Source organism: Stegodyphus dumicola, chromosome 4 (genome assembly GCF_044657685.1).
Source record: "Stegodyphus dumicola isolate Sdum_Otavi_A_Nest chromosome 4, ASM4465768v1".
In the NCBI taxonomy this organism is placed as follows: domain Eukaryota; kingdom Metazoa; phylum Arthropoda; class Arachnida; order Araneae; family Eresidae; genus Stegodyphus; species Stegodyphus dumicola.
This window is the reverse complement of record NC_140771.1, coordinates 49,087,035-49,101,016: the sequence shown is the minus strand read 5'-3', so window position 1 is coordinate 49,101,016 and position 13,982 is coordinate 49,087,035.

The following is a 13,982-nucleotide window of genomic DNA, read 5'->3' as shown; positions in this document are numbered from 1 at the left end:
ATTTTCAAAACTAATGCTTGAACTTCTTGATTTTTATTCACAATTTTTGTACAGCCTAAATGTATACAAATAATCATCATTTAAACATGTCAAGTGTGTGTATATATATATATATATATATACACATACATACACATACATACACACACACATAGCTTAGCCACATAATGACATAAAGAGTCTTAATAGATATTGTTCTTGCCGAAGATAGCTCGAACTTATTTAATGATACTTAACTTCAGTAAGTGGACTGTGATATTAACAATAACAATTTTATTTTAACAAAAACAACATTATTGAATACTAGCACACGCATGTGCTTATAGTTACCTATGTAACTTAGCTAAGAGCGAGCAACCATATGCTCTTACATCAAGTCAGAAATTATTCATACTAATAAAGCAAAAACGAAATAACTTTAGGGTTACACTAAAGCCAAACTCTGCTTGGCGTGAAACAATGCTGCCAAGCAATACTCTTTCAGACACCAAACATCCCGCCCGGCGTTGAAATATTAATTTCAATACAATAAATAAAATTCAAAAAAGTGTTCATACAATACAAAATGAAACAATGTAAATTAATGCACATATTATAATACAAGTAATTACAATGTGAAAAGAACAAATATGATGAATTACAATTCAAACCTTCAAATAAACATAAAAAATTCTTACATTATTTCTCAATTGGCAGTACAGCAATTTTAATAACTGCTCGTTTATAAATACCATTTTTGGTTTTGACAGAGACAACTCGCACAAGGTTGTCCTTCCCATAAAACACATCTACAAGTCTCCCTAACAACCATTTGCAGGTAGGAAGATTTTCTTCCTTAATCACTACCATATCCCCTATTTTAATATTTTGTTTAGCAATCATCCATTTATTTCTTTGAATCAAAGTGCTCAAGTAATTATTAGTTCAGTTCTTCCATATATTTTGTACCATTTTTGTAGTTTTTTGCCATAAACTAAGTCTGTTATTATCTACTTCTGTTAAATTAGGTTCAATTATTGAATTGATCAGTCGACCTATAAGGAAATGACCAGGGGTCAAAACATTTAAATCATCAATATTAGAAGTTAACGGTGTAAGAGGGCGAGAATTTAAGATTCCCTCTACTTGAACTGTTACTGTCAAAAATTCTTCTTAGGTTAATACTGAATTTCCTACTGTTCGTTTAAAATGAAATTTAAAGGATTTTACTCCTGCTTCAGATAGACCATTAAAATTTGGTGCTCTTGGGGGTATAAACTTCCATTGTATACTTCCTCAGCTAGAAAAGTAGCTAAAGTTCCATTTTGCTTTAGAAAAATACTCATTAATTTTTTTATTTCTGAATTTGCACTAACAAAGTTTTTTGCATTGTCACTAAATATTTTTTTTGGTTTACCTCGTCGGGCAAAGAACCTCTTCAGACAAGCAATGAATGCTTCTGAGGTTAAGTCATTGACAATCTCTAGATGAATTGCTTTTGTCACCATACAAACAAAAATACAAACATATATCTTATGATAGTTACCCTTGCGTTGCCCTTTGTACTTTATCAAAAATGGGCCGCAGTAATCAATAGCACAACAATTAAATGTAAAGTTAATATTAATTCTCTCTTTAGGTAATTCTCCCATTAGTTGTTGAGAAATTATTGGTTTTGCCTTATAAAGCAAATTATGCAGCTTTGGACTATCTTTCTAGCTATATTCCTGCCATTAATGGGCCAATAAATTTGTCTAATAGAATTTAATAGTGATTGTGGACCATTATGAAAATCCTTTTCATGAAAATAAGTAAATATAAGTTCAGTTAACTTATTCTTGGCAGGCAAAATAATGGGATGTCTTTGACTATAACTTAAATTAGAATTCTTTATCCTACCACCTACCCTTAACAGACCTTTTTCATCTAAGAAGGGATCAAAATATTTTAACTTACTCCTTGATGTTATCTGTAGACCTTTCTGCAACAAAGAAATTTCTTCTGCAAAATACCTACCTTGGATATATTTAAGGAGTGTATTCCTTGACAGCTCCATTTCATCTATATTAATACTACCTGTTCGTTTCTCACTTGTGTTCCTAAAGTTGTAGATAAATCTGAAAAGTAAACTAAGAATTCGTATTAGTTTCAAGAAATCATTAGTTATTTTTAGGAAGTCATCAAAGAATGAATGAGTTTTTAAAGTCAACAAGGAAGTCGTAACTGGTTTCAGTTCTAAAGAATAAAGCTCATCACTAAGTCCATTTTTATCTTGAAAATTGTCCTTGTTTAAAAAATCAGGACCTTTCCACCACAGCTTGTTAGATCCAAGAGTTGTAGCATCTTATCCTCTGGAAATGATGTCGGCTGGGTTCATTTCTGAAGACACATGTCCCCACTGATAGTTAGAAGTAAGTTGTTGAATTTGTGAGACTCTATTACTCACAAAGGTTTTCAAAAGATGCGGTGATGTATTGATCCAGGCTAAAGCAATGCTTGAATTTGACCAGAGCTTAACGTCATCAATTTTGAGTTTCAAAGCTTCTAAAACCTTTTGCATAAGTTTGGACAGGAGTAGACATGCTGATAGTTCTAATCTAGGAATAGTCATAGTCTTGATTGGTGCTACACGAGATTTGCTACAAAGAAGTTTACTACAATATTCACCAGGGCTTGTAATGCTTTGAAGATATATCACTGCCCCAAATGCCTTCTCGGAGGCATCTGCAAATCCCTGTAAAATGAGCATTGAAAAGGTCTCCTTTAAAATGCAACGAGGTACTTGTATATTTTCTATACTCTGAAGAGTTTTAATAAGCACATTCCATTCATTGGCAAGAGGTGGTGGTAACTGTTCCGCCCAGTCTAGCTTAAGCAACCAAAGTGCTTGCATGAATATTTTTGCCTTGCTAATAATAGGACCGAGTAGGCCTAAAGGATCATATAATCTCGCTATTTGAGATAAAACATCTCTCTTCGTAACATCAGGCTTTTCATTAACAGTAACTTTATATTGCAATGTATCCTTATTATTATTCCACAACATACCTAACGTCTTCACAGTTGTATTACTATTACGATCAAATGAAAAATTCTGTAAATCAGAGTTCTGAGAATCAAAACTAGTACACCACTTGTGTAGCTTCATTCCTCCTCTTTGGACTTAACTTAGCTAAGAGCGAGCAACCATATGCTCTTACATCAAGTCAGAAATCATTCATACTAATAAAGCAAAAATGAAATAACTTTAGGGTTACACTAAAGCCAAACTCTGCTTGGCGTGAAACAATGCTGCCAAGCAATACTCTTTCAGACACCGAACAGATATTACTTTCACAGCATGTTTCAAAACATATTTTAGAGTTATACAAATTTTTACTGTAAATTTTGGATCAGCCTGTAAATTCTTGAGTCTGGTGATGCAGTTGTTTTGATATGGTTGTTGGTATGAAATCTTTTCAAAAATATCACCTAGACCTGAAATTTTATTTTATTGCATAGTTATAAATGAAAATTTTATAAAAATGAGTGGAAGTGAAAGCAGATTATGTTGTATAAAATGAATGGATTTTATTTGTTTGTTTCTATTATAAATTTATTTATCTTCATGAGAATATTGTTTATTAAATATCTATCTCTGTTGAGGTATAGTATGCTTATTTTAAATTTACATCTAACTTTTTTAGTAAACTTTGAAAATATTCTTCTCCTCCTCAAATAATTTTTATGTCTTTCATGTTTTAAAACAACAGCATTTTGTAATGTCTTCTGCCATTGTTAAAATTGCATTAAGATTATTTTGAGATTATCAGGTTTAAAAACATCTAATATAAATAATCTAATATAAACATGTTTATATTGCTGTCATTGGAATTAAGTGCATAATTTGTGGCAGAGCTCAGTGATACTACATGCAGTTAATTTTAATGATATGTGAATAAAGAAAATTAATATTTTTTTCATAAATTAATGATGTTACTATTACTGCATGTTAAAAAAAAACTTGACTGCAATTGTATATTTGCTCAAACTAATTAATTCCCATTTTGTTCAAGGGAAGAAAAAAGTCAGTATGTTTCAGTCCCTTATAAATACCAGAAGTAAAAACATGCTTTCAGGTGTAGACATTTGATGTCCAAAAAAGTAGACAAAACTTACTTGGTAAATTCACTTATCATTCTGAATTATAATTTGCTTATTTATATTTTAATTAATGATATGTACTATAAATAATTAATTAAAAGAAGTATTCTAACAATTTTTAGAATCATGAACTGCACAAATCCATTTAAATTATATTATTAAAGGACATAATATGAAAATTTTGATACCATTACTCAGTTACCAAAGGCAGTAAATTTCATTACTAAATGAAATCCTTCTATATATTATATAGGAAGTCAGTAGAGAATCTGAAAAACTGTATTACCTTTCTACAGAACTAGCATATTTTCTAAAGATATCTATTAGGTATAAAAGTAAAAAATCAAATTCTTAATGTGGTAAGTAATATGATGCATATAAAAAAAAATCTTGAACATAAGGATTTTATTCTTGCAACGCTAAGCAATGAAAACGCTTTGTATAAACATAACATTTAACATTTACAATTTAAGCAAATTAATCTTTTTTAGTATTGCTGTATACAAGTTTCAAAAAATCTTTTTCTGTGGTCTCTGAATTAATATATGAGATTTCCAAAAATCATTTAATACAAGCAATGAACTGTGTATGTGTACCATTCTGTAGGCGCATGGAAAACGTGATTAACATTTAAGATAATAAACATGCTTATGGCATTGAGGAAATCAGGTATCACAGAAATTTTCATTGCCGGTTTTACTATGGAATGTATGGTACAGCTAAACCAAGACTAAGAGAGAGAACAATGAAATGGAGAAAGAAGCGTGCATTATACTATAAATATATGTGGGACTACTAAAATATTTAAGTGCTTAGGGGCTCTAAAGGTCTTGATCTGGACCTGAATCCATAAAGTGAGGCAGTGTGTGAGTCTGCAACACATTCTTAATTAGGGTATTCAGCAACAAAAGGATTAAAAGTTCTTTGATGAACTTTGACAAATTTGTGCATAAAATAATCCAGTTTTAATTATATGAAAATAAACATTTTCAATCCAACCTAAACTGCACTAATGCAAAATTTGTCTATATTCGTATGATCAAAATATGCTAAAAGATAATTTTAGTGCATAACAAGCATTCTTTTAAGAATATTTCATACAAAAATGTAAGTATTTCAGCATCTGCTGATTTTTTAGAGTATTTGTTGTTCATCATTCGATGATTTCTAAGAGTATTTTTCATACTAATAGTTAAAAAAGGATTTTGAATAGTAATAATATATGTAAATTTTAATACAAAATCTAAATGTATGTATATGTAAATTTGCCAGCAATTGTAAATTCCATGTTTATAAGTGTTATTCACTAAATTATGCTTTCATAAACTTAAGTTACCAGCATAAGTACATTTTGTTACATCTTTGAAAGCTATGTAACATATAAATGACAAAGTTCAAGGAAAGGTTAATAATGACTTCAAAAATTGTGAATTAAAATGGAATTTGTTCTATTTATACAGTTTAAGAATACAGCCTGAGTATGAATAAAATAATTGTTAAAAAATAGTAAGAAGATTGCTACATTTACTGAGTAATTAAAAAAAGAGAAATAGATGACTGAAAAAAGTTTTGAGGCATGACCCCTGTGCAGGAGAAGATGGCTGTTCTTGGTTTATTTGACTATAGCAAAGCGCACTCGAAGACTATCTGCCCTTGTGGAAAGCTTTCAGGAAACTGGCTCATATTCACATTACACTTTGGGAAGACTATGGAAATGTCCATGCAGCCAGCCTGTTCACCTGGAATCGAACTGCTAGTGTTCGACTTTACCACTCGCTGGTAGGCCTTATCAGAGTGATGAAGAATGCTGCTATTTTTTGTTGTGATAGCATTATAACGGATTACAGTTTGAGAAGGAGATATGTTTTAATGATCAAATGTGGAATAAATCAGGCATCTCACTCACAGATCTGATAAACAAATCCATGGTTAAATATAGATGACACTAGTCAATATTGGCTTTCATTTTATTTCCCAATATTTCAATGGTCTAGTTATATGTAATTTTTATGTTTTCTGTTAAAATGTGAATAAAGTTAAATTTCCATAGAATTCCTAAGGCAATTTAAGTTTAGACAGCAGGGAAAAAAAAATATGGAGAAAATTAGCATCATTAAAGAGAATACCTGAATGGAATAATGATACGAATTCATAATAAATATTTTATTATTTAATAAGTTTTTTGGAAATATTGTATATAAATTGATTATAAGATTTTAAGTTAGGTTTCTTAGAAATTTAGCATACTTTTACAATCGGTTCAAATGTGTGACCTTTTTGGTATAGACCTTTTTGGTCTATATTTCCCATTTAGACCAAAATCTTTGACAGAGAGCTATGGATTGCCTCTCCTATGTGGCTTCATTTTTCAAATAAAAGTTTTCTGATTTGTTTATTACACGTTTTGGCGTATCTCTGATAGAAATGGAATTTTGAGTAAAAATAGGGTTTATCACATTTTTTCTCAGAAAAATCACCTTAATTTATTGCTTAAATTTTATCGGTATGAAAGGAATTGTAAAAGAGTTTTATAGGACAGAGATTAATTTTGTTAGTAATTTGAATCAATAGTAAAAATTCAGCAGTTTCAATTGTGAAAACAGGTAACATTTTAGTTTGTTAAGAAAGAAATTTAAATTTTTAATGTGATTAAAAATGAAGATGTAAAATGATAGAGAAAAGAAAGACCCCTTTGGCCCTTGACCACTAAGACAAAAGGTATGTAGGACAATTATGTAAGTATTTCTTCAGCATCTCAATTTTCCATCATTCCTTCTGAGAAAGGACAGTTCAATATGCAGTTCTTAAAAGTTTTTTTAGGACTGTTTAGAATGCAATGATGTATTATTGGAACTTTGAAACTTTTATAATATTTTGGTCGAAATATTTTCAATTATTTACCTGATAATCCCTTAATTAAAATGTCTAATTTTCATAGTTTCAAAAGTTAATATTTTTTCTTGGCTTTGTTTAACCATAACGGCATCTCATTATGTAATTTAAATATAGTGAGCATTTTACTGGGCAAAATGTTTTTTGAAATAAATAAAAAAAGTGGGATTTAAACATAAGAAAGAGGATTTAGAATTTATGCCAAAAGGAGTTTTATACAAAGAAAGGGCTCAATATTAATTATTGTAATTTAGTGATGAACTGGTACATGTTTGAATTACAAATGGACTTTTTGAATAACGAATATAATAGTAAATTTGTAAGTACCCTTTATTCGTATTATACATGAAGAAAATATGAAAACCCAATGCAGCCAATCCTTTTGCTAGGTACAGAATCTAGGTCGAACTATGAATATTTAGCAGCCTTATCGACTAAAAGTATTTGTAGTACCACAGATAAAGTGTTGCATTAATTACAAATTATTAACAGTAGTTAAGAGCAAACAAAAAAATTATATTAAAAGTTCATTTAAGAATATAAAAACTAATTTTGTAATGGATATGGCTTAATAAAAAATATATAAATCACGTACCTTAAGGCATCTGCTTCAGAATTCACAGTAGCATTACATTCATATTTGACAGTTTAGTAAAACAGTGAAAATGTATTCATTCCAGTTATCTATGAATAATTCCTTGCATAATACGAGGGTTGGGGTGAAAGTCATGGCAACTGTTTTTTTCCTTGTAGATATGTGAATGGATCACTAAATGTATATGTGTCGTGTGGAAGTTTTGCAAGCATAGTGTGTATGAAGAACAACAGATGGCTCTGTGGTAGCAAGGGCTCTGAAATCGGTCAGTTGGTGATTGTCGTGCGAGATGGAAGTAACCTGTGTTGAGCAGCGAGCCTGTAGGACACTTATTAACTTTCAATACTGAATGCTGTTTTTAGCCCAGATAAAGGTCTAGACACACATAACTTTTTCTACATCTTCCATAATTATTTTGCACATGTGTGAAATATCTGTCGCCAAAAAGCTCAAAGCTGATGTCGAAGTTCGAACAGGTTTGACGGTCACATTATGTCTATGGAGCCTTTCCTTCTTTACATAGACTTTCTTTGACTCAGCTGACACGTGTCGGTATTGGTGCTACTCTGTATAAACGTGTCGGTATCAATGCTTCAAACTGTTTTTTAAAAAAAAAAATACCCTGGAAAATATGACTACAGGAAACAAGAGATTAAGCTATACAATTCAGTATAAACTAGGAGTGTTAAACTATGCCAAAGTGCATGGAAACAGAGCAGCAGCAAGGCATTTTGGGTCGACTGTGATTTCGGTCCACCATCAACCGAAAAAAATTATACGTACTTGGCGACTGCAGAAAGATCAACTAAAGACTGCTAAAAAACAAAAATATAACCTTCGATGGCCAGCTCCATCTTGAACTTGAAAATGCCGTAAAAATGTGGGTGATAGATAAGAGGAATCTGGGATAAGTGTTTCAACCAAGTTGTTGCATTTAATGATTGTTTGTTTGGCTTTTACGAAACATGAGAACTAAAAGAAACCACATTTTAAGTTATTATGGTACCGCGCTTTCGCGCTGATTTTTCAAACTTTTTTCCTTGTTAGTGGCCTTCTAAATAAGGGTGCGTCTTATATGCCGTCAGATACAGTACTCTACTGACCTTTTGCCCTGTAACTTTGATCTCATTTCCATGATTAAGGAACCAATACGAGGTAGGCAGTTTGCAACACGAGAGGACATTGCTAATGCTATGCGCCAACAGATGACCCGATTCACACATGGTGCGGTAAATACCGAGGCTGATGGTATTCAGCACCTCCCACATTGTTGGTAGCATGTGGTGACAATAGCAGGGGACTACATTGAGGGTCTTTAGGCCCAGGTTTGTCATGTCAACTTTATGTGTATTGTGTTGTTATTCTTTTGCACGGTGAAGGCCATATCGCCCTGTATACTACTGTAATAAATTCGTGTGTTACGATATTTCAGTGCTGTTCATTGTCCACGTATGTAGTTAAGACCTTGTCCTTTCGTCTGTATATGTCACACTTTCCAACTGGACTGGTATCTTCAAGAAAAAAAATAGTTGCCATGACTTTTGCCCCAACCTACGCAAGGAGAAGTGAAAGTTAGAAAACAAATTTAAAATTTGCTTTGAATGTTTTGTGTCAGGTTTCTAATATACTATAAAACTCATCAAATTTTGATAAATTATTTGCTGTAAACTTAGTGTATGGATAGACACCGAAATCATTTTGTAAGTAAAACTTCATTTATGGAAATAGAGATTTCTGCCTTATTTAAATTTTAGAGACATTAGGTATTTTTTGGAAGCAGGAAAGATGAAAAATTAGCAACGCTTTCGCCAAGAATCGAATTGCGAATCTCTCAATTACGCAGTCAGTATGCAGACCACTACACCATGAAGGCATGCCAAGAAGATGGGAGAAATACCTTATATATACTCTCCCTCTTAAAGGGCGACTGGGGGTTTTTAGAGGACCCAATCGCCAAATCCCAGGTGAGGAGAATCATCTTCCAACATCCTTTTAGTTCGGGCGGCACTGTAGAGACATTAGGTATTTTTGGAAGCAGGCATGAGAGATTGAAAATTAGCAACACCTTCGCCGGGAATCGAACCGCGGACCTCTGGAATACGCGCCCAGCATACAGACCACCACACCTTGAAGGCACGTCAAGAGGGCGGGGAATAACTTATATACTCCCCCTTTTAAAGGGCAACTGGGGTTTTTAGGGGACCCAATCATTAAATCCTGGGTTAGGAGAATCATCATCCAACACCCTTTTAGTTCGGGCACCACTGTAGAGATATTAGGTTATTTCGAAGCAAGCAAGATGAAAAATATGCAACGCCTTCGCCGGAAATCGAACCACGGACCACTCAATTATGAGCTGAGCATGCAGACCACTACACCACGAAGTCTCATTAAGAAGGCAGGAGAAATACCTTATAAAAATAAAACATAAGATGAAAAAAAAATTCCTTTGCAAAAAGAATTTTGTTAGTTATAACTTTCTAATGATTAATTGCAATTTTAGATAAAGTTGTTAAACTGTCAGCTCAGTCGGATAATCGATGCGAAATACAAGAATTTACATAATCCATGCATGTTTTCTGATGTAAACAAGAAAAACAAAAAGTTAATTTGATTGCAAATGTATCAGCAACTTTGAAGTATATGCAAATAAATATTTCAATAATAATACACTACATTAACATATTGATTGAAGAAACAAATTTTATTATTAAAGTTATATTTAGCTTTTTCTTCATGTACAGTAGTACTTTTTATTATTATTGCTATCATTACACATGAATTGGATCATGAATCTTTGAAAGTATTTCATTCTAGATAAATCTCTACTTCTGGGTATATATCCTGCTTTCTTTTAAAATTAATTTTGAATATATATGGTTAGTATATAAAGAATTTATCCCTTCTTTTCCGATTCTAGGTTCAAACTTTAAATACATTATTTCTAAGGATTATTACTGTGCAAAGCAAATTAGAATAGGTGCTTAAGAACAACATTTGCTGAGATTTTCCTGGTGTGCAAAATGAAGAATCACCACAAAAAAAGTCGTTGAAGGACAGAAAAGTTTTTTAAAAAATTTTAAATTTCAATTTTCTCTTTTATGATTGCCATGTCATATATATAACAGGGTAGTGAATCAGTTTTTGAGAAAACCTTTGTATGGTGATGTAGCTGAAAACAGTAACCCTATAAAAGGCCACTGGGCAAAGTGCACAGGAAAAAGGCCCACAAAAATAATCCCACTGTGATAATTGCCCACAAGACAGACACACATGCTGATGGAAGCATACATAGATAAAAGCTCGTTATTAGCCCACACTGATAAAAGCCAACATAAAATAAGGGTACATGGCTTTTATCAGTATTTATGATTGTAATTATAATAAATGGAGTATTGGGTCTGATTTTTGATGTCTCAAAAATGTCTGTTTATATATTTATCACTATTTTATTTGTATATTTATTATGTTTAAAATGCACTTTCTGGTTAAGTGGTTAACTATTATGTTTCGATGATAAATCTGAAAATTGTATTAATATATAATTTTTTATTTATTTTGTGTTGTGTGCGAGAGAGCATATATTCCTTTCTATCGTTACGAAACATTAGGAGGCTTGTCTGAAGCTTTGTGTCTGCATCTTATTGCAAACTAAACTCGCACCAGTTCATTGCAAGTATCGTTCCTCAGTTCACATCCAGGCATGTATAAGTGTTACCTGTTTTGGGGAACTTTTGATAGTCTGTGAAGTGAAAGTGTCACAATGTCTGAAGTCACGATGGAAATGAAACTAGATGTAAAGTGCATGTATGAATAGTTAAAAGAAAGAAAAAATATGAAAGGTGGTAAATGCAAATAAGTGAGTGAGGTGCTTTATATGTAGTTCAGGCAACAAAGGGAACATGGAAGAGAAAGTCCTAAAATTTTTATGATGAATTTCAAGGAGAGACTGAATTTACTGGTTGGCTCAACAGATGGAAAAAGCGGTACGCCATCAGGTAGTTAAGTGTTTGTGCGAAAAAAACTATCTGCTAACTTGGAAAATGCTGCAGTATTCAAGGATAGTTTCTACAAACTAATTGAAAAGGAGGGTATATCTGGAAATCAAATTTATAATTGTGATGAGACCAGTCTGAATTTTCAAATGCTACTTGCGAAAATGTTGGTATCCAGGGAAGAAAATTTGGGACCTGGCTACAAAAAAAGCAAGGAGAGAGTCACAAACTTGGTAGCCATAAGTTCAACCTAGCGCTTATAGCCAAATAAAAAAAAAAAATCCCAGGACATTTAAAAATGTAAAAAGGTACACTAATGGGACCGAAAGCAACATCAGCAGTTTGTTCCATCGGTGGAAATTTTTTAAAATAAAAAAATCTGCCAAGGAAGGCGATTGTCGTTATAGACATTGCCTCATCCCATCCTGATGCAGAACAGTTATGAAACGAAGGTATAAGAGCAGTGTTTCTCCCTCGTAACTTTAGTGTGTCAGCCGATGGACCAGGCGTTTTGGAAGCATTGAAGAAAAAAAAACAAACGCAAACTTCTTTCATCTCTTGTCCTAGCAATGAAGGAAGGGTGTGATATGATTGAGAAACTGGAGAAAATAGATATGTTGAATGTTGTTGGATGGATAGAACTCACTCTTGGAGTGAAATCGAACAGATAACCCTCATTCATTCCTGGAGAAAGCAGAGAAAAGACAGAAAATTATGTTCTTGTCTTGTCCATATTATATGGAATAATGGTTGCTGGAGCCTACTCCAGAGATGTTAGACTTCTTTTTTCCACCCCTAATTTTGATTGAGAGCACCGCGGGGGAGGGGGATCCAGGGGTCTCTTCCTCAAAACCTTCCTCTTCCACCAATCCAGACGACAGAACACATATTTAGAGTGCCACACCGATGCTATACATTTACAAACATCCATATCTTCTCCGGGATTCAAACCTGGGCCCTTCGGTACCGTAGAAGCTCCTCTAACCACTATAGTGTCTGGACGATGATAGAAAATTAAGAAATAGTTGACTGACAAGAAAATTCCAGGCTGCGAAGAAGGAAAGGTTGAAAAATGGATGAGACGAGATGGAAATTGTGAAATTTTAGGACATGCATAAATAGCTACACTGGTGAAAGACATGTGTTTAAAAATGAAGATGAATCAGAAAACGAAGAGACTGAAGACAAAGAAAAGCTCCTTTGCATGGAAGAGCAAAGTGCATCTGGCATGGATGTTTTGTTTCTCCTTCATCTACGGAATGAAGCTGCATGACAACGAAATGAGTGTGAGAGACAATCTACAATCACACGATATTTTTCTACCGAGAACTACTAATAATTGTTCTTCATTTTTTCATCTAAGTTTTTTTTAACTCAATTATCTTAGGGTATTTATTCTTTTTATGACTGCTATTGTGCTACAAATGTGTATTCTGTAAAACTCGACAGTCTCTCAGTCTACATTATGTCAAATTTGTGGCACTCAACTGTATTTGGATTGAACTCATGGGTCTGTTATGGTAACTGTAATTTCAGATTGCATATAACATTGAATTATAAGCAGTTCTAACACTTCTTAAAGTTTAAAGCACACTGTTATTCATATATTTATTACAAAAGTACTGGAAATTTTAAATTAATGATTTTTAATGCTTCAAACATTAATATACTTATTACTGCTTGAGTACTCATTATAAATATGGAATTTGTACTTGACTAGTAATTAAAAAATTATTTGTGTTATGTAATACTAATTAAATCTCAGGAAGTTTTGCTTCTTTTTTAGAATTATTACAATATTGTAATGCTTCAAAGTTTCTTAAGTAAATTATTTTCAGTTATAACTAATCTCGGAATCATTTACTAAATCAAAGCTGAAAAACTGTTTAGATGAGATATATTTTGCACTTTGAGGATAATTTTATTCTAAAAACATTGCCCCGTTTTTTAAATTGCTTTACTTAAAAAACAGCTATTTCAATAAAGGTTTACCTTTATTGCTTACCTTAAATGCATACATGTATTTGCAAAAATGCATTAGTGACTTACCTCAAATTATAGAAATCCTAGAAAGAAATCCAGTGCTGGCTATAAAAGCTAATATTTTCAACTAATTTCCTAACACTGGTCATATATGAAATGTGGGAACAAAAATGGTAAACATTATTAGTTGTGAGTTTCCAATGAAACCGGAATGATCATTAACACTGAAGTGTAAGCTGGTAAACATTAGTTGTACTATAAACAAATTTAGCCCCAGGAAATGAGAAAATAATTTTGTGCAACCTTAGTTTCTTGGAAACTATCTCTTTCGGCATAATAATTCAAAGACCAAGTGCTGTGTGCTGGATGTACAATAGTAAATGATACTTTCACAT